General features: G+C 41.4%; 1 protein-coding gene and 2 pseudogenes across 1 annotated transcript in view; 2 read left to right on the top strand and 1 right to left on the bottom strand.

Moving 5' to 3' along the window:
* ABCA1 (ATP binding cassette subfamily A member 1) overlaps positions 1-17,815 on the bottom strand; it is a 340,473-nt gene extending 322,658 nt beyond the window's left edge. Inside the window, exon 1 of the mRNA XM_061163510.1 lies at positions 17,093-17,815. The gene's annotated coding sequence lies outside the window, so the exon portion shown is untranslated. The remainder of the gene's footprint in view (positions 1-17,092) is intronic.
* Positions 1,875-17,911, top strand: LOC133071325 (large ribosomal subunit protein uL18-like; annotated as a pseudogene).
* Positions 17,912-24,024: 6,113 nt separating this feature from the next.
* LOC133071393 (large ribosomal subunit protein uL18-like) lies at positions 24,025-24,866 on the top strand (annotated as a pseudogene).
* The last annotated feature ends 235 nt before the right edge of the window (positions 24,867-25,101 follow it).

Genomic DNA, 25,101 nt, shown 5'->3' with positions numbered 1-25,101 from the left:
GAAGCCGAGGGTACAGAGATGCGTCTGACTTGGGCTAGAGGGGACGCAGCCATGAGTTAACAGGCAATGCTAATACAGTCTGGATTAAGTCCTTTGCACTGTGGAGGCCCAGCAAAGAAAGAAACTCCACCCAGTAAATTTGGAAGCTGTACTAGTAAGCTCAGAGCCAGCTGCCAGGATGTGGGATGTGGAGCTTTTTTTGGCTGCCTTGGGTTCCCTGGATAAACCACCTCCATAATATGCCACAAAAAGACAAGGTTCAAAGGAGCACTGTAGAATCCAACAAATATCCACATGCCAGACCAGTGAAGCAAAGGCATAAATTCTGAAAGAAGGAGTGGGTCAAAAACCCAGCAGCTATAAGAAATAGGGGTATGGTGGCAGTAGGCAGCTGGAGAGCCCAGATCAACCAACAGAATCCAGAACAGAGCAAGCAGAGATGGATCAAGGGGACCTGGACATGTCAGGGTCTTCATGCCATGCCACCTTCCCTACCTCACAGATTTTCCCTCACCTTATTTCCTAACAGCTGACAAGCTACCAGCCTTAAGAGTCAGGAAGTTGCTGACTTTGGTGCCCCCTAGTGCTGGGGAAGACCGGTCCAGAGTTAAGCATTTAATGCTAATACTTCTATACTCTCTGCCACCATCCAGCTGACCTTCCCAGGATGAGCTAATCATCTTCCTCTAAAAGGAAGTATCCAGCTCCTTTTCTCACTCACATTTCTTCCTGGAAACATTCCATCCAGAGCTTAAGGCTGCCAGTGGCCTGACACTGTTGATGATTTCACAATCTCCCTCTGGGAAATGAAGCGACTTAGCAGTCATTAAGACCAAGATAACAGTGCAAGTTGTCAGTGGTTCCTTGCACAGCAGAGAAATGTCAAGGCTGTTGGGTGTCTAAATGGAGCTGCAGGTCCTAGGGTTAATGGAACAGAAAAGAAAAAAAATGACAGTGTACAGAGTTAAAGGCTAGTCCAACAATTATCAAGTCCCCAGGGAGTAAGTCTCAATAAAGACTTGTTGACTCTGTTCTAAGAATAGGAAGGGTGGTATGCTACCCCATAGTTCTTCCTTCCTGATTTCCAGCATACTGACCCACACGCCTATACTGAACATTACCAGTGGACACTGTCACTGCTGTGATTTTAATATATTAGACATCCATAGGCCATCCATGTTTGGCCAAAACCCCTCCTCATAGGAACTATTCACCCCACCCCTATCCACATGGCAAATTCCTACTTGGCCTTGCCTTCCCCAACACATTTGGTTAGTTAGGGATGAAGCACTTGACCCCGGGAGAGATAACCAGAGCCCTTCTTTGGGATTCTCTCAACTGGAATAAGAGAGTCAGTCTATGCTCATCCACACTGCATGCCCCTCTACTTGCTCTAGTGTTTCTCAGCCACTCCAACTGAGGTCTACTTTGGTCTGTTTCTCTGGATTCCAACTCACTGCATCATTCTTGGCTGTTTCTTTACTATCGGTATGTCTTCAAAGTATTCAGACCCTCCAACCAGCAAGATAAGTTAGCCACTGCCATCCAGCATCAAGGGCTGAGCCTAGAAAAGCATAATGAATCTGTGAATGTTGAATAGTACAGTATAGACTAGAACTGCCACCGGAAGTCAGAAAAGGGAAAAATCAGCGTGGGGTCTTATAGAACAAATGGCTAGAATTTAGAGAGATAGAAAGGACATTCCAATCTGGAAAAAATAATGACAATGAAGCAGAAAAGAGCTTAGTTCCAGAGGCCTGTAGACAAGAAATGAACTTGACTGGGGTGAGTCTTATAAGAATGGAACCACAGAGCTCTGTGGCAAGCTGCAGAGTCGGGGTTCTGTTCCACAGTATGGGGTTTGTTAAGTTGTCCAGAACATGGCCAACTTCAAGAGATACCAAGTAAAATTCAGAAGACAGCAGGAGGGCAAAACTGACTACTATGCTCAGAAACGATTCGTAATCCAAGACAAAAATAAGTACAACACATCCAAATACAGAATGATCGTTCATGTAACAAACAGAGATATCATTTGTCAGACTGCTTATGCCCATACAGAAGGACATATAACAGTTTGTGCAGTTTATGCTCATGAACTCCCAAAGTATGGTGTGAAGGTTGGCCTGACAAATTATGCTGTGCCACATTGTACTGGCCTGCTGCTGGCCCGCAGGCTTCTGAATAGGTTTGGTATGGACAAAATTTACAATGGCCAAGTCAAGGTGACTGGAGATGAATACAATGTGAAAAGTGTTGATGGTCAACCCGGTGCCTTCACCTGTTACTTTGATGCAGGACTTGGCAGGACTACTACTGAGAATAGTTTCTGGGGCCCTGAAGGGAGCTGTCAATGAAGGTTTGCCTATCCCTCACAATACCAAACGGTTCCCTAGTTATGATTCAGAAAACAAAGAATTCAGTGCTGAGGTACACCCAGAGCACATCATGGCGCAGAATGCTGCAGGTTACATGTGTTACCTGATTGAAGAAGATGAGGATACTTACAAGAAACAATTCTCTCCATTCATAAAGAACAACATAACTCCATACATGATGGAGGATATGTATAAAAAAGCTCATGCTTTAATATGAGAGAATCCAGTGTATGAGAAGAAGCCTAAGAAAGAAGTTAAAAAGAAGAGGTGGAATCAGCCCAAAATGTCGCTTGCCCAGAAGAAAGATCAGGTAGCTCAGAAGAAGGCAAGCTTCCTTAGAACTCAGTAATGGGCTGTTGGGAGTTAATAAAGTGAAAGTGAAAGTCACTCAGTCATGTCCAACTCTTTGCGACCCCATGGACTCTATAGTCCATGGAATTTTCCAGGCCAGAATACTGGAGTGGGTAGCCTTTCCCTTCTCCAGGGGATCTTCCCATCCCAGGGATCAAACCCACGTCTCCTGCATTGCAGGCGGATTCTTTACCAGTTGAACCACAACAGAAGCCCACGAATTAATAAACCAAACCACAACCTTCTATCAGGATTTTTCAGGTAAAGACAATAATAAACTTATCAAACAAGCAAAAAAAAAGAATGGGACCATAATGCCATCTGCAACAACATGGATGGACCTAGAGATTATCATACTAAGTAAATCAGACAAAGACAAATATCATATGGTATCACTTACAGTGGAATCTAAAAAAAAGATACAAATGAATATATCTGCAAAATAGAGACAGACTTACAGACTTTGAAAGCAAATTTATGGTTAACAAAAGGGAAAGGTTGAGGGGAGGGATAAAGTAGGAGTTTGGGAATAACACATATACATTCCTACATATAAAATAGATCATCAACAGGACCTACTGTATGGCACAGGAAACTCTCCTCAATATTCTATTAACACCCACATGGGAAAAGAATCTGAAAAAAGAATGGATATCTGTATGTGTATAACTGAATCAGTTGTATACCTGAAACTAATGCAACATTGTAAGTCAACTATACTGCAATATAAAATAAAAATTTAAATTTAAAAAATGGGACCAAATGAGGTGAATCTGAGAGATTATACAAGGTCTTAACAATAAGGCAGAGGAGATTAGACTTGGTATGCAGGCAGGGATCATGGTAGGTGTTTGACAGAAAAAGAAGGAAGGGGCTTTCCTGGTGGTCCAGTGGTTAAGAATCTGCCTTGCAATGCAAGGGACACCAGTTTGATCCCTGGTCCTGGAAGATCCTACATGCCACAGTGCAGCTAAGCCTATGCACCACAGCTACTGAACTGGAGCCCTAGAGCCCACAAGCTGCAACTACTGAAGCCCATGCACCCTAGAGCCTGTGCCCTGCCACAAGAGAAGCCCTCACACCACAACTAGAGAGTAGCTCCCACTCTCCACCCCTAGAGAAAGTTTGTGCAATAGCAAAGTCCCAGCACATCCACAAAAAAAAAAAATTAAAATTAAACAAATAAATAAATTTTTAAAAAAGAAGGAAAACAATAGTTTAGCTATGTATCTCCCACAGAAGATGAGACTCTCCCTGAACTACAAAGAAGATAAAAGAGGGGATAATGCTTATTCTCCCTACAAAAAGCATCCTTCGTTTTTCTAAAGGACTTATCACTGGATATTTTGAGACTTTTTGTTGTTAGGGTACTATTCAATACAGAAATTTAGAAAATATAGACAAGCAAAATAAAAAACAAAAGTCTCCCAAAACTTCATGTACAAAATAAGCATTAAGACATTTATATACATGCTTCCAAATTATTTATAGTTTGTATTAATTAAAATTGATATATGCTATACAAATACGGTTCTTCTCACTTAGCAATATGTTTTCCATTGGTTGCTTTTCAGTGGTAAATTCCTCCATTATATTTAAAATATTATTTGATTCAAAAACCTGAGATTACATGTATCTTTTTTAGAATTTCATTCCACAGCTCAGATCAACATTTTCCTAAATTTGTTCTATAGAACACTTAGTTACAAGATATTCTGTCCCAAATAATAGAGTTATATTTAGGAGAGGCTTCATCCCTTGTGAAAATGAAAGGTTTTTAGGTGTCCTACAATGAGCTGATCAAAGTTAAATGAAGTTTGCTCCAAGAAATACCTTCTCAATGAAAATTCATCAATATTGATATAATTCTAACTGAAATTAATGTATTCAGAAAGAGAGTTCAACACATGGTCCTAGTCAAAATATCCTATAACCCAAAGAAGTTATCAAAAGAAAGCCCACTTTTGTAACAGTAGTGATCACCCCATTACTCAGTGAGGCCAGTACTGGCCATAGGGCTACTTTACAAGGACTCAGACACCAGAATTCAGGCATCTACTTGAGGTTGCTGATGAAATTAAGATCCCTTTCAACCCTGAGACTCCATGAATTCTGAGCATTAAAAAAACCTTTCAGATCCACTTAGTTGCCAGCCTCAACGTAAGCTATTTCCCCTCTGCAAGTTTCATCATCTACAAAATGAAGGATCTTTGTGTGAAGTCAAGGCTGCCATTCAACTGTGGGCCATAATCTGGATCCCCTTGGGGTCACTTCCTACAATAATATACTCATACCCCCTTAGTATCCTAACTTTTACATCCTCACTGAGGATGTCTTTTCTTTCTCTGTTGAGGAAAAAACGGTATAAGTAAACAATATCATCAAGAATTGTTCATATGTGCACACAGACTATACACCAAACAGCTGGAAAACAAAGAAAGTAGGTGAAAGGCGAAGTTGCTTTGCTGAATGGGTATTAGAGGTTGGCGTACAAATCCACAGGGAGGATGAAAGCTTCACTAACGCTAGTACTTGCTCTGAAAAATCTGTTCACAGAACTTCCATCTCAGCAGCCCAGCCTCCCGTCCCCCAGCTGGTTTCTTCTGAAAGGCCTAGAGGCAAAGATATAGTTTTTCTCCCTCTCTCTCCTTTTTTCCAGGAATACAAATAGAAGTGATTCTTCTAAATGTTTTTAAGAGACTAAGGCTCAATCAGAAAGAGATCTTCAGGAAAAAAAAGCTTGAAGCAGCTTCAAAGCAGCCCTTGGACCCCACACGATTTGGCTTCTCTGAACCCTGGGAGGGGTCTTGCTATTTTGTGTGCTCCTCAGAGCCCAGAGAAACCAATTTTGTGCCCCTCTTTCTTCCTGATGTTGAACAAGAATACAGGAATCTCAAGGGGGGTTTATCTGGGCCATACTGCAATGTGGAATAAAATAGCTTTGAATGGTAGTCCTTTCTTGAGATGAACTTTCACTCACCTTCCAGGCAAAATATCAAAAAAAGACCAACAAAACCTTAATCTAATTAAGTCTGAGAGAGGCACAGAGTTGATTCCCTGGCTGAACCTAACACCCCTGAAGAAGCTCTAAAACCCTCAGGGCTCCTCACTGGGTGCAGAATTAAGCCCATTGCTCGTGCTTGAATAACATATACAAATTCAACCAAGCAGTCTAACATTTTGGGTGTTGTGCCTGAGGTCTAGTGTTCCTTTTGTCCTGTGTCTCTTTCCATAGAGGATAGTCACTTGAACCTACTCCAAAGTTGGCTGGCTCCATCACTATAAAATCCTTAAGTTCACCTTAAAGAATAGGCTTGTGCTGTTTACAGTGTCAAAGGCAGAGAATGGCCCCCCAAAGCCTCAAGAGTGAGTTACAGGACTGTTCTTTTACTGTCTGGCTAATAAACAATTGTAACTTTAGCAGAATTTTATCAAAGACCTCAGCTGGTATAGAGGTTGTAAGGAAGATGATTTATAGTCCCACCCACCTGAAACTATTAGAGGTATGAAAATCTATTTTGTCCAGGACATTGAAAGTCCCATGTCCCAGGAAACCCCAGAATGCTAGGCAAACCAGGACATCAGCCAGCCTACATATCTACCAGAACAATTTACCAATGCCAAATTAGCTTGAGTCATTGCAAAACATCTTGTTTCCCTTATAATAACTTTTACAGACTTAAGTCCCCCCACCAAAAAAAACAACAACAACAACAACAATGAGATCTAGAGCCTTGCTACTCAAAATGTGGTCCACAGACCAATATGTGGTCCACAGATTCCCCAGAACTTACTAGAAATGCAGTCTAGGTCCTACCTCAAACCTACTGAATTAAGATATGCAATTCAGCAAGGTCTCCAAGTGAGACCTTGTCTCAGGCGCACCTTCACTGGGACAAACTAGCCTAAAGGAAGGTATCTCAGAGGGGGACTTTTAGCTCAGTCTTGAAGTCAGTAGGAGTGAGTCAGTAGAGGGCACAGCAGAGGCACAGAAGACAGCAACATGTTCATTCATTCACCAGGAGTCACTTGTTGTTTCTGGGGGTCAGGGGTGGACATAATCTGGAAGGCAAACTGGAGAGAGACCATGGAAGTCCTTGAACATAAGACTGCTTAGCCCTGTATCTTCCCTGTTCTCTCTCAAGGCTCAGCTACCAAATTCTGTTTTATTTTCTAAAAGTTAGAACCGCTCCCTCCCTCTGACCTCTTCTGGCAGCAGCTGGACTCCTACAGTGCTAACTGAGAAAGCAGGTCCAGGAAGACCCTCCCCAAGGGATGCATTCAGGTTTAAGCTTTTCTATCTGGGAAACTTTGAACACTCAGAGTGCTGTGTCTGGTTTAGGGAACTCAGCCTCTGATGGGGGAAAAGCAGAGGAGAGAGCCAGAAGTTAAAGGAATGCAGATCAGGATCTCTATTTCCAAATGAAAAGCTGGAAAAATGAGATGTTGTAAGCAGTTTCTCTTTCATTCAGAAACCATATGGAGTACTGGTTACTTAATTACTTTGTGCCTCAGTTTCTTAAGCCATACAGTGGGATAACCCTTGTACCTACCTCAGATTGAGCTCGTGAATTAATGTAAGCAAAGCTCTTAAAACAGTACCTAGATCCTACGAGGAGATCTGTAGATGGTACTGCTTTGAATTTAACATAATGCAGGAGCTGAAGACATGACTTGCTGAGTAGGGAGCTAGGATGTGGCAGTTAGCCTCTGATTCAACCCAAGGGGAATCTTCATAGGTCTTCATCTTCATCGATGCAGACATCTGCAAACACATTATTCTTTGCTACTTAAATGAACACCTAATAAAGAACAGTAATCAATCAAATACATGGTGAACTGAGACTTACGGGGTACATTAGTCAGGGGATGATCAGAGAAGCAGTCTGAGGATGAGTGATACAGAATAGGATTTATTACAGTGGTTAGACCTTAAGTTAAATAGTACAAAGCCACCACACTGTGCATTCCTAGCAAGGCTGGTCAATTTTGAAATTTCACCAAAAAAACTTAGCCCCTATACCGAAGCCCAGGAGCCTATGCAGAGGATTTCCTTTACTCTTTCCCTTTGGGGTATAACACACACTGCCCTTTGTATACCTCTGTAATAGAACCTGTGTCACTTGTGCTCCAACTATTGTGTCCACCTCCTTTCTGGACTCTGTAAGCTCCTTCTGGCCAAAATTTGTGATTCACCTCTTTTTATCTCCAGCTTCCGGCATAGTTCCTGTCATGTGTTAGGTCAAATCATGCAAAATCATTAATATTATACCATCTTTGGTTCACCAAAAAAAAAAAAAAATCAGAATTTCATAAATTTCAGGGTATTCAGAGACACCCGGCAAATGTTAACCAAGTAAGTGAACACAAGGCAACCACATACTCACAATTTCTAGTTAAGCATCAATGAAAGAAAGTACTTGATGGAAAGAGATGCCAGCTCCGTATTACATACTCAATTATCTCTATACCCTTGAATTTGGAAGTGCCAGTGAGTAAACCCTAACACATCAAATACACAAGTTTTGTAGCACTTTCGGGTTTCTAGAGCTTGGCAGTGTCTCCACACAGAAGATGAGTGATTCCCCAAGGGGTCAAATACACAGTTTTCTGTACCATTGTAGTGTTTTCAGAGGCTGGCAGTATCTCCATGCAGCTAAGTGACAGACTCTGAGATGGATGAGATTAACTTCTGAGATGGCAAGTGTCCAAGACAGCTCAGTAAGCAGCTGCTGAACTCTGCCTGATTTTCAGTCCCAGCATCACGGGATAGCAAGGAGCTTCAGAGGTCACAGATCCCAACCATATATCACTTGGAAGTGAAAATTAGCAGATGCAAAATAACTATTTTAAAAATCAAGACATGTGTCAGTAAAAGAGAGTTTGAGAAAAGGAAAGCAAGAAAGGAAGGAGATAGCTGATAGAAACTCTTTAGCACCAGGCAGTTGCACCTGCCAAATGCAGCCTTTGACCTCACTTCACCCAGCTATAAGAGGTCTAAAATTGTGAGGTTGTGGCAAGATCCCCCATCCAAATGGACCCCAGAAGCCACCATTTGAAGTTGCAGAGAGGTCTGAGCTGGTGGGTCAGGGAGAGGTTGTTCTGAACCTTTAAAAAGGACAAAGCTCCAGAGAAATGTTATCCTTGCAGATGTGCCTCTGCCTGGATCCAGCCCTACAATTCCCTGGGGTCTGGGTCTCCTCTCATTTCTACTTCCTACTCCTTGGTCCTCAGGTCCCTTAACCATCACTATCTTCTGCCCCTGGTTACATGGTGACTGGACTCTTCACCTCCATCCTGGGTCCTGCCTCTCACACCTTGCCGGGTTACGAGGACAGGGCAAGTGAGATTAGAAGAGCTGGTTATCTTATATAGGCTACATCACTTCAAATTCACAACAAAATGCTCAGAGGTAGGGATTATTAGCCTCCTCTAAAAGATGAAGTTAGGTAACCTGTCAAAATCCACAGAGCTAATAAAGGATGAAAGAGGAATAAAAATCCAGGTGTATCAGACTTGAAGTCCATATTCTTTCCAATATGCCACACTGTCTCTCTTTCCACGCTTCTTTTCCACTTTTTCTGGAGTCTCATGTGCATCTTCCTCAGAATTCGACAGTCCTTCTAACTCCTTCTTCAACCTACAATTCATCTCTTAAACTCCAGCAACTTCCCCTGCTCAGATATTGGCCAACTCACAATGCCTTTTAAAATAGATGAGCTGCCTACCATTCATAATCCACAAATGAAGGGAGGGCATACCTGACCTCACCTCTCTTGCCTCCCATGAGTCTCCACTACTATAGGCAGGGTCCAAATATCTGATCATGGCATAAATGCCATTCACAATGTGGCCCCTACTGGTCCTGCTGGCCCCACTTCTCACCTGACCCTTCTATCTTTTCCTTTTTTCACCAGATTGCAACTACATTTAACCTCTTCCCCAAACACACCTACTCTAAGGTTAAGTAGCCAACAACTTGACCTATAATACTTATTATAATAAGATGGAGAACATTTAAACAGTACTTATTATAATAAGATGGAGAACTTTTAACTATCTTGGTATCTCGTGCTAAAATTTTTCTTTGGGAAGAACCACCTTTATTGGGATGGCTTTCCAGGTGGCGTTAGTAGTAAAGAACCCATTGGCCAATGCAGGAGACATAAGAGATGCAGGTTTGATCCCTGGGTTGGGAAGATCCCATGGAGGAGGGCATGGCAACCCACTTCAGTATTCTTGCCTGGAGATCCCAGGACAGAGGAGCCTGGTGGGCTATAGTAGATGGGATCACAAAGAGTCAGACATGACTGAAATGACTTGGCATGCATGCAACTTTACTGGAAGAATTTCTTGATGACCCTCACTGGTGCAGAAGTTGAGGTTCTAGGGGCCCCAACTGAGGGTAGTTTGCAGGTTATGCTCTTCAGAAGTAGACGCTGATACAGAGTTTGAGACCCAAGAAATTTATTAGGACAAACCAATGTAGATCAATTGATGAATAAATCATAGTAGATCTACAAACTACATTGTGGAATATTATTCACCCATAAAAAGGAATGAAGTACTGATATATGGTATAACACAGATAACCTTGAAACCATTATGCTAAGTGAAAAGAAGCCAGTCACAAAAGGCCATATATTATATGATTCCATTTATATGAAAAAAATCTGTAATAGATAAATCTACATAGGCAGAAAGTACAAAGAGTTGCCAGAGGCTGGGGAAGGAGGTAATATGGAGTGACTGCTAACATGTATGGAGTTTCTTTTGGGGATCATGAAAATGTTCTGTAATTAGATAGTAACAATAGTTGCACAACTTTGTGAATATATTAAAAACCACTGAGTAGGACACTTTTAAAGAGTGACTATTACAATACATAAATTATACATCAACAAAACTAAACAATTTTTAAGGTAACTGTTAGGGATCAATATCTGTGAAAGGAAGGAGGAAGAAGCAGAACTTGGCGGAGGAAGAACCTGAACTGTGATGCAGGCCCAGCAAAGCCCCAGCTAACCAGACTGGGCGCTCTGGAGTGAGTGCTGCCCATTAGTGTCTCACATGAGGCCGAAATAGCACAGCCGTTATACCCCACCCAGTCACTGGATGCGGGTCACCCTGGGAAGGATGTGGCCTCAGGTAAGGTGTCGTCCTGCTGCTGAAGCAGACCCTGCCGACATTGGGCAGCTGTCTGCTGACCCACTCGCTGGAGTTGAGCAACAAGACCTTCTTAGGAGGGGGTCTGAGTGTAAACTTCCTGCAGGTCACTAGTGAAAGAATGTGATACTTGTTCCAGAAAGGAAAGAGAAAATGATGGGGGGGGGCGGGGGGGAAGGAGTGAGTGACACACAGCCAGTGAGATGGCAAAAAGCCCTATAGTGTGCAATGGGGTGTTTGTGTGTGTGTGTGTGTGTCTGTGTCTGTGTTAGTCACTCAGACATGTCTGATTCTTTGCCACCCCATGGACTGTAGCCCACCAGGCTCCTCTGTCCATGGAATTCTCCAGACAAGAATAGTGGAGTGGGTTGCCATTTCCTTCTCCAAGTGTGCAATGGTATTCCTCCTCATAACTCTTCATATTTTCACCCATGTTAAGGCACAGAGTATAGACCCTTAACCTTTTGCCAAACAAATAATTCCATTCTAACACTCTACATTTCTGTTCTTAAATTCTCATTTCTTCCAGAGACTCACCTTTTTGAAGCATTTATTCAACTAAAAGTTTTTTAAAGTTTTGTAGGACAGAAGCACATCTCTTTATTCTTTCTTTCCACAGACTTGCTAAAAGTCATTAACACTGTGGCATAATTTATGAATTAGGGTCAACACTATGCTTAAAATTTACAAATAATGATGAACAAAGGAAGTGGTGAAGAAAAAACAAGACGAACTCTACCACCAAAACTAAGTTGGACTTGCATCAGGAGTTTCATCCATGAGTTTTTCATGTAAAGCACACCTGGAAACACCACAAGAAAGACTATATTTCACATAATGCATCTGGTTAACACAAGAGCAGTGGGAAAACCAGCAGGGAAAATGTAAACCCAGACATCTAATAATAACAACTTATTTTTGCAAAATTACTTTCTATATATCATCCCATTTAGTCCTCTCAACAACTCCCTAAAGAAGGAAGATCAGAATTATTATTATAATCATCATTTATATTAAGTCAACTGACATTCAGAGTTTAAGTGATTGGCTTACGTTTACATAGCAATGGAGCAATGTTACCAGAACTTTACATAGAGTGAGTGACTCCAAAAGCAATACTCTTTGCACGACTATACCATTCTATAGCACAACTACCACCATCTCCTTACCCTCCCAGGCCAGAGAGGTAACCACAACTGGACAGAAAGAAACCTGTTCAGCAATTCAAATGCATTTCTCATAAGGCAACATCCATTTGAGGGTTAACTTCTTAGAGGAAGTTTTCCATTAACTAGTGTGACTTTCAACCAACAAACATGGGTGTCCCTAGTGGCACAGATGGTAAAGAAGCTGCCTGTAACGTGGGAGACTGGGTTCAATCTCTGGGTCAGGAAGATCCCCTGGAGAAGGAAATTGCAACCCACTCTAGTATTCTTGTGTGGAGAATTCCATGGACAGAGAAGCCTGGCCAGCTACAGTCCATGGGGTGGCAAAGAGTCAGACATGACTGAGTGACTAACACACTCAACCAACAACCAGAATGAACAGAGCTACCTCAGAAATGTGAGGACTCATTTGTGTGTGGTGTTGAAAAAGTTAAACAATAAAACTGCAGACAAACAACCAGTGACCATTTCCAGTATGGCAGCAAGAGGAATTTTAGATAGCAAGACAGAAGAAGAAAATATTGAATAAAGGGTTTCCATAGAATGCAGTTGTGAGGCTATCATGGCTAATGCCATGGCAGGCAGCCTAGATTAGGAGTAGGCCTGGTTTCCCAGGGTAACATAATAATCAGGCCTCCTGGAGCCAGCCAATCAATATATGCCTAGCCAGAGAAAAGGGAACCTATCAGGGGAAAGCTGAAAGCCCCACGTTGGGCCAACAAAAATTACCTTGCAACTGTGTAACCAATCAGCTTGCGCCAACTACCCACTGTGTAACCAATCCGATTGCACCAACTACCTGCTGCTTATTTTGAGCTAATAAATACCGGAGAGAACTGGGGCTCGGGGCCTTTCGTCCTCACACACCTGGTGAGGGCGGGAGGCCCTGGCTCGAGTCAGTAATAAATTCCCCTATTGCGAGTTGCATTGTTTCGAGGAGTCTTCTTTCCCGACTGGGGACTCGGACTACGGGCAGAACAGCAGTAACATTCAATCCAGGACTTTTCCTTCCCAACAGAAGTCACTACAATAACATCAGGAAATCAAAGGTACTCACCGGCAGTGATAGTGGACAAGGACAAAGTGATACACCCAGCACTGGTATGGATTGTGCAATTAGCAATGAAGAAGATACAATATTCCTTTACAAAAAAATATGTTTGAGAAACTATGTCTCAATCAAGTTAAATGAATTTCTTTACTCCAGGACTTCCCAGGAGGAACAGAGATTATGCAGCAGTTTGAGAAATGGTGAATTCAAGCAATAATATACAGTTGGTGTCATTTATAACAACTGCAGAGAAAAATGAATCATTCTGGACAACTAGTTCAGGTAAGAAAAATACATGGTTTGTTTGCCTTCATTCTCCCTCCTGCCCCCATCGCAAGCAGAACTAATTAGTCACTGCACTCTGCCACTGATTACAGATACAGCCCCATAATCTTTAAAACAACACTCCAAGAAGCTGATACTAGTTAATCATAAATGAATTATCAGCTTTGAAGCAAAAAAGTCAGGCATAAACCAGCATGGGATGAAGAGACAGATTAGATACTCCTCAGAGTGCAACAGATGTCAAGGGTCCAGACCAGGAAGACCTGTTAGCTAACTCCCACAGGAAGAGGTAAGGGCCAGAAACCAGATCCCACTTGCCACTGTACCTCCAGCACCTAGTACAGGGCATGACATGGTACACTCTATTTATGTTTGGTGAATTAATGGATTAACACCAAAATCACATGGTAGTGATCATTTTACACAGTCTGTAGTACTACATAGTCTGTAGTTATATATGTATATTAGCCATTAGGAAAATGTATAAAATTGTTCCCTATTATGGGTCCAGTTTCTTTCTCAGCTATTCTTTCTGCTATCCTTCTAAGGACCCTGATAAAGAACCCCATCCAGAATGGTTTAAGAAGCACCAAGAACCATAGACTGTAACACCAACAAATCCTGGTATGAATTCTGAATCTACATTTATTTGTTATATAAATGTGAGAAAATTACTTGACCTCTCCACATGTCAGTGTCTTCAACTGTAAAAAGAGGATAATAATATCTACCTTGTAGGGTTGTTTTGAGAATTAGGGACTTATACGAAGCACCTAATACAGCTCCTGGATCTTTTTCTACTTATGCCTCTCCTTGTTTCCAAAAGGATTGAAAGTGGTTTTTAAAAAGTAACCTATGATCAACTAAATTAGTTTAAAATAAGTAAAAAAATTTCAGAGCAAAGGGAAAACAAGTATAGTAAAAAACAGAGTAAAATTAGGAATGTGCCTACTTGCACACAGTAGGCATAAAGTAAAAACGTTGGTGGTGGTGGTAAGAGTTTGTACTGTTAGTCATCATTGCTGCTGTCATTATCTCTGCCTGGGGGATTCCAGTCATCCTTCAATTGTCAAGTAGAGACTAGCTCTACTAAATCATAAACATAATGCAAAACTTCAGAAGTTAAAACACTGTGTCACTGGTACATGAACAGACCAACAGAACAAAACAAAATGGCCATATTAGATGTAGCATATGATAAAGTTGCATATGTATGTGCTTAAAGTTTATGATAAAGTTTAGTATATGATAAATTTGCCAGATTTTGAAAACCTCAGATATAGATATATAAACTAAAGCAATGAAACATTAAGAAATTTTCCAAGTTCATACAGCTAGTAAATTATACAATGGGGATTTGAATGTTGGCATTCTGATTCCAGAGTTCACTTTATTAACCACTAAACAAGAATATTAATTTTAAAAGCCAAAGTTCAGACAAGTAAATATAATATTCTACCCTTGGTGTGAAAAAAAAGGGAGAAAGAAAAAAACTATGTTTGCTTGTATATGCATTCAAAATTCTGAAAGGACACACAAGAAACTAATAGCCATATTTACTTTTGGATAGCATGGGGCTGGACAGAAGAGTAATGGGGGTTAGAGGAGATATATATATATATATATATACATACATACATATACCAGTTTATTTTAAAATATATGCATATATATTTGAACTATATGAATGTATAACCTGATCCAAAATTAAAATACAAAAACAGAAAGAAAATGCTCACCTGAGCAAACCTTTTCAGACCCTGTTCCAAACACAGTAAGCCCACCCCTCTTCCATGCTCCTGTATCACCTGTGCCTACATTTTTTCTGACACATACCATGTTGCACTGCCCTCATCTATGCTCCATTACCCTGGTCACCTAGACGCCGCCAATCTCTGAGATCTTCTAAGGCAAGACTCTATTTCTTTCACTCTTATAGCCCCAATACATAGTGCAGTCCCTGATGTGTGGCATATATCCAGCTCACGGGGAAGTGAAAGTAAGAAAAAGAGAAGAAAGAGGACAGGCCGACCAGTCAACTTTGTGGTATTAGCACTCTGGAAAGGAGAATCAACGGGGGCCTCCATGTAAAAATGGAAAATCTGAAGAGGAAGTGAGGAGAGAGGAAAATACAGCAACCCTTGCAGAAAAGGTATAGTCAACCCAACTAAGGCAAAGGGGTAAAAGGGGTACTTTGGGCCAATGCTAATCAAGGGTAAATGAAGAAGGTGAACCTCCAACTGAGAAAGAGATGAAGGGTGAAACCAACCCTGGAAGAGCAGAGAACGGAGCACAAGACTGAGGCCTAGAAGCAAGTACTTCCAGCCACAAGAGACTCAGCTGAAGACTCTCTGGCCCTCTGATGACTGAAAAGAGGGCAGAGGACGTGTGAAAGATTCTCAATTTGTATATGCTGACCACACATTTGGTCTGTTGCTTTCTGTTCACTTAAACTCTTTGCATAGAGTACAGAGAACTCAGTGCTCTGTGGTGACCTAAATGGAAAGGAAATCCAAAAAAGAGAGGACATCTGTATATGTGTGGCTGATTCACTTTGCTCTACAGCAGAAACTGACAAAGCAGTGTAAAGCAATTATATACTCTGAAAAAACAAAACAAACAAAAACAAAAAAACCTCTTTCTATGCATTCATCTGAGGGCTGAATGAAGATTCAGGAATTGAGTCAAGGATGTATTCTCCCCAGCAGAATAAATCACAAATTTCACAGACAGCAGTCAGACCACTCCCACCCCTGCAAAACTGGGCTTCTGTGGATAACTGTGCATATCCTGAAACTATGATCCACAGGAATATTTAATTACTTGATTGTGTTAATCATCGAAACTGCACTTTTTTTTTTTCCCTCCAAGCCACTTGGCTTGCAGGATCTTAGTACCCCCACCAGAGACTGAACCTGGGTCCTGGCAAGGAAAATACAAAGTCCTAACCACTGGACCACAAAAAGAATTCCCACCATAAAATAGTCCTTATTTTAGATACAGGCACTTGGAATAGGTGGAAGTGATGTGAAACAATGTCTGCAGTTTCACAAAAATAACAAGGGCTTCCCTGGTGACTCAGTGGTGAAGAATCCACCTGCCAATGCAGGAGAGGTAGGTTCCATTCCTGGTCCAGGAAGATTCCACATGACGTGGAGCAACTAAGCCTCTGAACCACAACTATTGAGCCTGTGTTCTAGAGCCTGGGAGCCGCAACTACTGAATCCACCTGCCGCAACTATTAAAGCCCACATGCCTAGAGTTGGTGCTCTAGAAACCAAAGAAAAGCCCGTGCAGCAATGAAGACCCTAGCACAAAAGCAAATAAATAAATAAAATCATTCCTTAAATAAAATTAAATTTTTAAAAAAATAACAATTATTTGTAAAACAAGAAGCCTGGATTGTCCAAATGATAGACTTTAGGAAGGGAATGCACTTTATAAGGATACTTCCCTTTAAGACACAAACCAATTAAATGAAAAACTAAATTCCTTCCTAAGTACAGGAAATGTTTGCAGAAGAAATTTTATTTCATTCCTTCAACCCTAACTGGCATTAGCAAATACTGCAAAGTAATGAAAGAGGTCATTAAGAAGGAACTAGAAACACCTTTCAACGCTATGAGAAAGGGGAAAAAAAAAAAAGACATCTTAATTATATTCTGCCACCTAGTGACAAAGGAAATTTAACATACTTGCTTAGCCAGTCTCTTGAGAACAGAGAGCAGCCCTCCACCACCTGGAGGCCAGAGCATGGTGTCCCATAAGCTTTTGGTGCACCGTCGTCTTCTCTGCTTCGCCCAGAACTTCAGGAGACATAGCAAATACCACAACAGCCAAGGAAGCTGTTCAGTCTGGGGCTGACAGACATCACGCGGAGCCCAAAGGCCCAATCTCTGTCACTCAACAGGGTCCACTGGTCCCTTTGCTACCTCCTGCCAGTTGCCAAGGGCTTCGAGGGTCAACAGCAGAAGGCTGAAAAAGACACGCTGAAATCGGCCATTTTCACCCTGGGGTTCCACCATCAGAGGGAGAAGTGGAAATATTAGTCTATTATCTCCTCATGAAATGGCATAACTTTCACTCACAAATCTTCCTGCTCATACAAGACGCTGACACGAAAACTCCTATTCATTCCCAAATAAGAACTGAAGGGACGTATGTTTGAAAGGGCCATTCAGTACACGAGTGTGCACGCTTTCTCTGAGAAGCTCTTCGGGGGCTGAGCTTCGTCCACTGAAGAGGCGCCGGGTTCGGCACTGCGAGGCGGGCAGCCGGGGAGCTGGGGGCGGAGCCAGTAGCAATGTGGCCTCTCTGGCCTGCGCTCGGGACCATAGAGTTTCCGACCAGGTAACAGAATCTCAACGATTCTTCAGAGGGCCTCAGGTTCTCCGGCCATTAGGTTGTCTGTCTAGGTCCTTTTGCGGAAGACCATCGATGTTATAGCGGTAGCATTTAATAAGGAACTCGATCCTGTACAGAAACTTTTCGTGGTCAAAGCAATCAGCATTTAAGAACCGTCTTGGCCCAGAGGATCAGCAAAAGCTGGGGAGTGACTTTTCTGAGCTTTCACATGTTTAAAGTGAAGTAGACAGGAATATGTTGCCCAGCTGCAAAACTGAAGATCCCAAATTTGAAAACTTAAAAAAAAAATCCCTGTCCTGAAGAAGTAACATAAAATTAATCTTCTTGTTTGTTATGTATGGATTCATTGTACAACTGAGTAGTATCAGACTAAACTTGTAAAAACAAAAATGTGCATCCCAAGTTATTCGTATTAGATTTATTTCTATGCCCCATCTCACCACTTCCAAAAATAAAATTTCAAATTATAAATTAAAGCAGCCAAAACGCAAAAGGAGAAATGTAGTTGAGAGAAATTCCATGGTAAGAATCTTCTGGGAAGAATTTGTTACCAAAATACTATGATATTCCAGGACCTTACTGCTCACATTGTGGTCCCAAGACCAACAGTGTCAATATCTCCTGGAAACTTTTCAGAAATGCAGACTCTCAGGCCCTACCCCAGACCTGCTGGATCAGAATCTTCCAACAGTATTCCCAGATGACTTGCATGTACATGAAATTTTTGGAGCACTGATCTAGATTTCCCCCATGAAGACTGAGATACTTTTGAGCATCCTAGTATAGGCGATCTGAAAGAATGCTCAAACTACCGCACAATTGCACTCATCTCACATGCTAGTAAAGTAATGCTCAAAATTCTCCAAGCCAGGCTTCAGCAATACATGAACCGTGAACTTCCAGATGTTCAAGCTGGTTTTAGAAAAGGCAGAGGAACCAGAGATCAAATTGCCAATTGACATCAAAATGCCAGAAAAACATCTATTTCTGCTTTATTGACTACGCCAAAGCCTTCGACTGTGTAGATCACAATAAACTGTGGAAAATTCTGAAGGAGATGGGAATACCAGACCACCTGACCTGCTTCTTGAGAAACCTGTATGCAGGTCAGGAAGCAACAGTTAGAACTGGACATGGAACAACAGGCTAGTTCCAAATAGGAAAAGGAGTACGTCAGGGCTGTATATTGTCACCCTGCTTATTTAACTTATTTGCAGAGTTCATCATGAGAAACGCTGGGCTGAAAGAAGCACAAGCTGGAATCAAGATTGCCGCGAGAAATATCAGTAACCTCGGATATGCAGATGACACCACCCTTATGGCAGAAAGTGAAGAGGAACTAAAAAGTCTCTTGATGAAAGTGAAAGAGGAGAGTGAAAAAGTTGGCTTAAAGCTCAACATTCAGAAAACTAAGATCATGGCATCTGGTCCCATCACCTCTTGGGAAATAGATGGGGAGACAGTGGAAACAGTGTCAGACTTTATTTTTAGGGGCTCCAAAATCACTGCAGATGGTGATGGCAGCCAAGAAATTAAAAGACGCTTACTCCTTGGAAGGAAAGTTATGACCAACCTAGACAGCATATTAAAAAGCAGGGACATTACTTTGCCAACAAAGGTCCATCTGGTCAAGGCTATGGTTTTTCCAGTGGTCATGTATGGATGTGAGAGTTGGACTGTGAAGAAAGCTGAGCACCGAAAAATTGATGCTTTTGAACTGTGGTGTTGGAGAAGACTCTTGAGAGTCCCTTGGACTGCAAGGAGATCCAACCAGTCCATCCTAAAGGAGATCAGTCCTGGGTGTTCATTGGAAGGACTGATGCTGAAGCTGAAACTCCAGTACTTTGTCCACCTCATGCAAAGAGTTGACTTATTGGAAAAGACCCTGATGCTGGGAGTGATTGGGGGCAGGAGGAGAAGGGGACAACAGAGGATGGGGTGGCTGGATGGCATCACCAACTCGTTGGGCATGAGTTTGAGTAAACTCTGGGAGCTGGTGATGGACAGGGAGGCCTGGAGTGCTGCGATCCATGGGGTCGCAAAGAGTCGGACACGACTGAGCGACTGAACTGAGTATACAAAGTAAATCAGGAAAAAAGGTAAGCATAATTAGTTGCTCAATGGGAAGCCAAGCATTTTAAGAAATTTATCCTATGGAACCTTAAGAATCAAGTATATAATGACCCAATGGAAAGTGTTCTCAATGTCTTTTTTTTTTCCTCTGGTGCCAAATGTTGCAGCAAACAGAATGTGGTTGTATCTTATAAATTATTAATAGTAAAAGCTGAAGGTGTAGTACCAAAGCTCAGTGAAGGCAGTTCTAAAGTGGGGCTAAACTAATAATCTAAGTCAGAGGTCAGCAAACTTTGTGACCAGACTTGTAAATAGTTTTATTAGAGCACAACCATCCTCATTCAATTTCCATTTGAAAAGACACTGATGTTGGGAAAGATTGAGGGCAGGAGGAGAAGGGGAGGACAGAGGATGAGATGGTTGGATGTCATCACCAACTCAATGGACATGAGTTTGGGTAAACTCCGGGAGTTGGTGATCGACAGGGAGGCCTGGCGTGCTGCTATTCATGGGTTCGCAAAGAGTCGGACAAACTGAACTGATAAATGGTTTTACGCTATAATGGCTGAGGTAAGTATTTGCAACAGAGACCATATGGTCTACAAAGCCTAAAATATTTACTATCTGCCATTTACAGAAAAAAAGATTGCCAACTTGTGCTCTATATGATTACCCTGGGGAGAACACAGCTTTCAGTCTTCCCAAGAATATCACTTCTCCTAGCCAACTTCTGATAGGAATTAGAAATTGTACAGTAATGAGGGCATAAGAATTAATTTGAGGGGTTGGTGGCTGATAAACTGACATTCAAAAAAAAAAAAAAAACCCCACACTTGTAAAGTTTTCCAATTCCCATGGTATAAATTACAGTTCCTCAGCTTCAGCACTGTTGACATTTTGTGCTAGATAATTCCCAGGTGACACAATGGTAAAGAATCCATTTGCCAATGCAGGAAACACAAGAGGCTCAGGTTCGATCCCTGGGTTGGGAAGATCTCCTGGAGGAGGGAATAACATCCCAGTCCAGTATTCTTGCCTGGAAAATCCCATTGACAGTGGAGCCTGGCAGGCTACAGATCATAGGGTCACAAAGAGTCAAACACGACTGAAGTGACTTAGCACAGGCACCAGTATTCTTGCCTGGAAAACTCCAGAAACAGAGGAGCCTGGTGGGCTACAGTCCATGGGGGCGCAAAGAGTCGGACATGACCTACCGACTGAACACACAAATACTTTGTTGGCTGCAAGAGGGGGTGTGGGTGGGGGCTGTCTTTAGCATTTTAGGATATTGAACAGCATCCCTGGCTTCTACCCACTAGATGTCAGTAGCAATCCCCAAGTTGTGACAACAATGTCTAGAGATTGCCAGGTGTCCCCAAGGGGCGAAATCACTCTCACAGAACCACTGGTGTTAATACTCTTGCTCTGACCAATTTCAAGCTACCGACTTGACACCACCGACCATGGATGTGGGAAGAGATGTGTACAGTCTCACAAACCAGAGAGAACCATCGCCAGCATACCACTGTGTGAGACAATAGTTGGCACAGGTAGTGATGTCCTTGCCTTATTTTAAAAAATCGAGGTATCTAGGCAGGATTTCCATCGGATTCAAAAGTTACCCCTTTCCCACAGAAATGAATCTACTAGCAAAATTATTTTTTCTTCAGGAAGTGGCCTGGATCCTGCCACACAAAGTTATGTCCCACAAAGCATGGTTGAGATTGTTTTGAAATAGAAAATATCCAAAGCAGATGTTAACAGTCACCCCAAGGCTTATTAAAAACTCTCAATAATATATCCCTGAATCATGTGACTTCCCAGTGGATTTGACTGAATGAACTAGCCCCAAGAAAATTAAATGACTGAACTGTTTATATGAACATGGGTCCAGTTTTATTGTAATTATTATTTTTGTTTTGTTATTTATTTAAATAAATTTGGGGAAATATCTACTAATGAGAGTAACATTAACTTGAAATACTTTACATCAAAAGTACTGACAATGGTTTATTATTCAGAACCAATTACTGAGGCGTTTTTATGGCCGTGACATTAACGCCATATCATCAGCACCCAGGAGAACACTTACCCTCCTCTTCTGGGAGGGCAAGCATCCATATTTATCTACAGTTTGAGATTCATTAGGATGTAGGGCTATTTCTATCAATTCTGAATTCTTTAGGGATATTAGCATGCAGGTTTTGTAGAATCAGCAATAATGTAGTGTCTGTATTAAACTCATGATACTTAGAGTGACAGACCAATGGAAGGTCAATAATAGTATTCTTGCCAGATTTCTGCACAAAAGCATTCTTCACAATGATCAGTGGGCTACCCCCTCTGCAATTTGCTTTCCTCTTCCTAGCTGTGGCCTCCCTGGGTTCCCTGGATGATTAAAGAGACCAAAAGCAATTTGACTCACAGAGTCATAAGAATTTTGTCAACTTTCTCATAGCCCTTAGTATCATGTGGTTGACAGTGTGACTGATTAAACCCATCTCTAAATTAAAGATGTACAGATACATGCACACTGCACACATTGAATCATCTACAAATTTGAACTTCATCTTCAGGCTGGAGACACTACTTTTCGAGGGTCTCATCTGATTATTTCACCTTCTTGTGGGATCTTGGTATCTTGTGACAATTGTTAACATCTGCTCCCAAGTATCGAAAAGTATCCAGGTGGATCTAGGTGCTCCCAACATCTTGGCATCAAGATAGTACTTAAGTATTCATATCTTCTCCTATAGCAAGCAATGATAAATGAAATAAATACCAAAATCTATATATGAAATTTGGGGAAAAAGAAGAATCTCAGTTTGAATTAGCACAACTGCAAAAAATAGAGAAATCTAATTATCATACGTGACCTTATATAGTGATTTTACATACATAAGATGTAAGAGCTATAAATGCACTGTAGGTTATGATTGCTAATCTTCCCCTTAATCTCGGTAAGGATAAGTCACCTCAAATCCATTGGCAATATCCTTTGTATACATTACCTCCAACAAATAATGTTGTAGATATCCCTAAAGCCCATTTGCTCTGCATATAAAATTCTGTCCTGGAGACCCAAACAAGAATTTTCCTAAAAATGAGACTAGCACAAAAACTGAACAAAAATATAGCAAACCACGTGAATAAAAACGGAATTTTGAGGGCTAGAAGGTTTCTGTCTATAAAAATCAAATGGCTTCTGTTTTGAGTGTACCTAGATTGAATTGTACTTGAGGAGTTAATGAAAAATGTTTAATAAGGATCAGAGGTCACCAACAATAACAGATTTTGGAAAAACAGCAAAATAAAACCTTTATCTAGAGCTTTAAAATAGATTTGAGAGGAATCATTAGCAGACTCTATCAAAAATGTAACACAAGTTCTACAAAATCTCAGGTAGCTGTGATGTCTTCTAGATATCAGTTGAGATCTTTACTTCCACTCTCCCCATAATTATGTTCATTATAGATTCTCAAGTCCAAAGTCAAAGTCTTCCAGAATTATATTACTCAACCTTTTGAATGACTGTATCAGTCAGGATAGGATAGGTTTTATGGCTATAACAACCCCCAAATTTCGGTGACTTAACAAACATTTATTTCTCATCCACGTGATCACAAGTGGGCTGGCAGGAGGTCTCAGCCCACCATAATCACTCACTCAGATGATAGAAGTTCCATCTCAACATGTGCTTCCATCATCTCCAGAGTAGTGAGAAGGGAACATGTAAACTTCATGTAACCTCTTGAAGATTCCGTCTAGAACTGTCCCATGTCACTCCCATTTGCATTGCATTTGTCAAAGCAAATCTTTTTTTTTGTTTTTTTGTCAAAGCAAATCTTATTGCTACATCCAATGTCATGGGGGGTGATGACTCAAAGAGGAACTGGAATAATGGTAAACTTCCCTAATGACTACCACAGTAACAAGATGTATTTTAGGATATAAATGTCATGACTCTTTGAGTCACCTCTGACTACTTCCCCCTTCAACTATGTAGAATTCTGTGTTTGTATAAGGCAGACATAAAGACTTTATATCCCATAAATTCTCATAAACCTCACCCGAAGAACAATTCAAATTGAGCTTCCCACCCCACCCCACCCCACCCCACCCCCAGCCAGAACAGTACTGGTCCTGCAACTCTGTGGCAAGCCAAAGTGTCCGAACTCTGTTCTGCAGGATGGGGTTTGTTAAAGTTCTTGAGAACAAGGCTTACTTCAAGACATACCAAGTGAAGTTCAGAAGACAGCAAGAAGGTAAAACTGACTACTATGCTTGGAAACAACTGGTAATCCAAGATAAAAATAAGTGCAGCACACCCAAATATAGAATGATCGTTCGTATAACGAACGGAGGTATCAATTGTCAGACTGCTTATGCCCGTATAGAAGGAGACGTGATCATTTGTGCAGCTTATGCTCACGAACTCCCAAAGTATGGGTGACAGTTGGCCTCACAAATTATGCTGTGCCACATTGTACTGGCCTGCTGCTGGCCTGCAGGCTTCTGAATAGGTTTGGTATGGACAGAATTTACGAAGACCAAGTCAAGGTGACTGGAGATGAATACAATGTGAAAGCGTTGATGGTCAGCCTGGTGCCTTCACCTGTTACTTCGAGGCAGGACTGGCCAGGACTACTACTGGGAATAAAGCTTCTGGGGCCCTGAAGGGAGCTGTCAATGAAGGTTTGTCTATCCCTCACAGTACCAAATGGTTCCCTAGTTATGACTCAGAAAGCAAAGAATTTAGTGCTGAGGGGAGAATGCTGCAGATTACATGTATTATCTGATTGAAGAAGATGAGGATACTTATAAGAAACAATTCTCTCCATTCATGAAGAACAACATAACTCCATACATGATGGAGTTCTTTTTTTGTAAAAAAGCTCATGCTGCAATACAAGAGAATCCAGTGTATGAGAAGCCTAAGAAAGAAGTTAAAAAGAAGAGGTGGAATCAGCCCAAAATGTCGCTTGCCCAGAAGAAAGATCAGGTAGCTCAGAAGAAGGCAAGCTTCCTTAGTGCTCAAATGGGCTGCCGAGAGTTAATAAACCAGACCACAATCTTCTATCAAGGTTTTTCAGATAAAAACAATAATAAACTTACTGAACAAGCCAAAAAAAAAAGTAAAAAAACATTGAGCCCGTTAGATGCTCTATGAAACTCAACACTGAAGGGGAGGTTATTACTCAGGATCTTTGGGGCTTCAAGAGACAGAAATCCAATTCAAACTAGCATGGGCAAAAACATAACCAAG

Source organism: Dama dama, chromosome 16 (genome assembly GCF_033118175.1).
Source record: "Dama dama isolate Ldn47 chromosome 16, ASM3311817v1, whole genome shotgun sequence".
Lineage (NCBI taxonomy): Eukaryota > Metazoa > Chordata > Mammalia > Artiodactyla > Cervidae > Dama > Dama dama.
The sequence above is the reverse complement of the archived record's forward strand: the minus strand, read 5'-3'. Positions and strand labels throughout refer to the sequence as shown.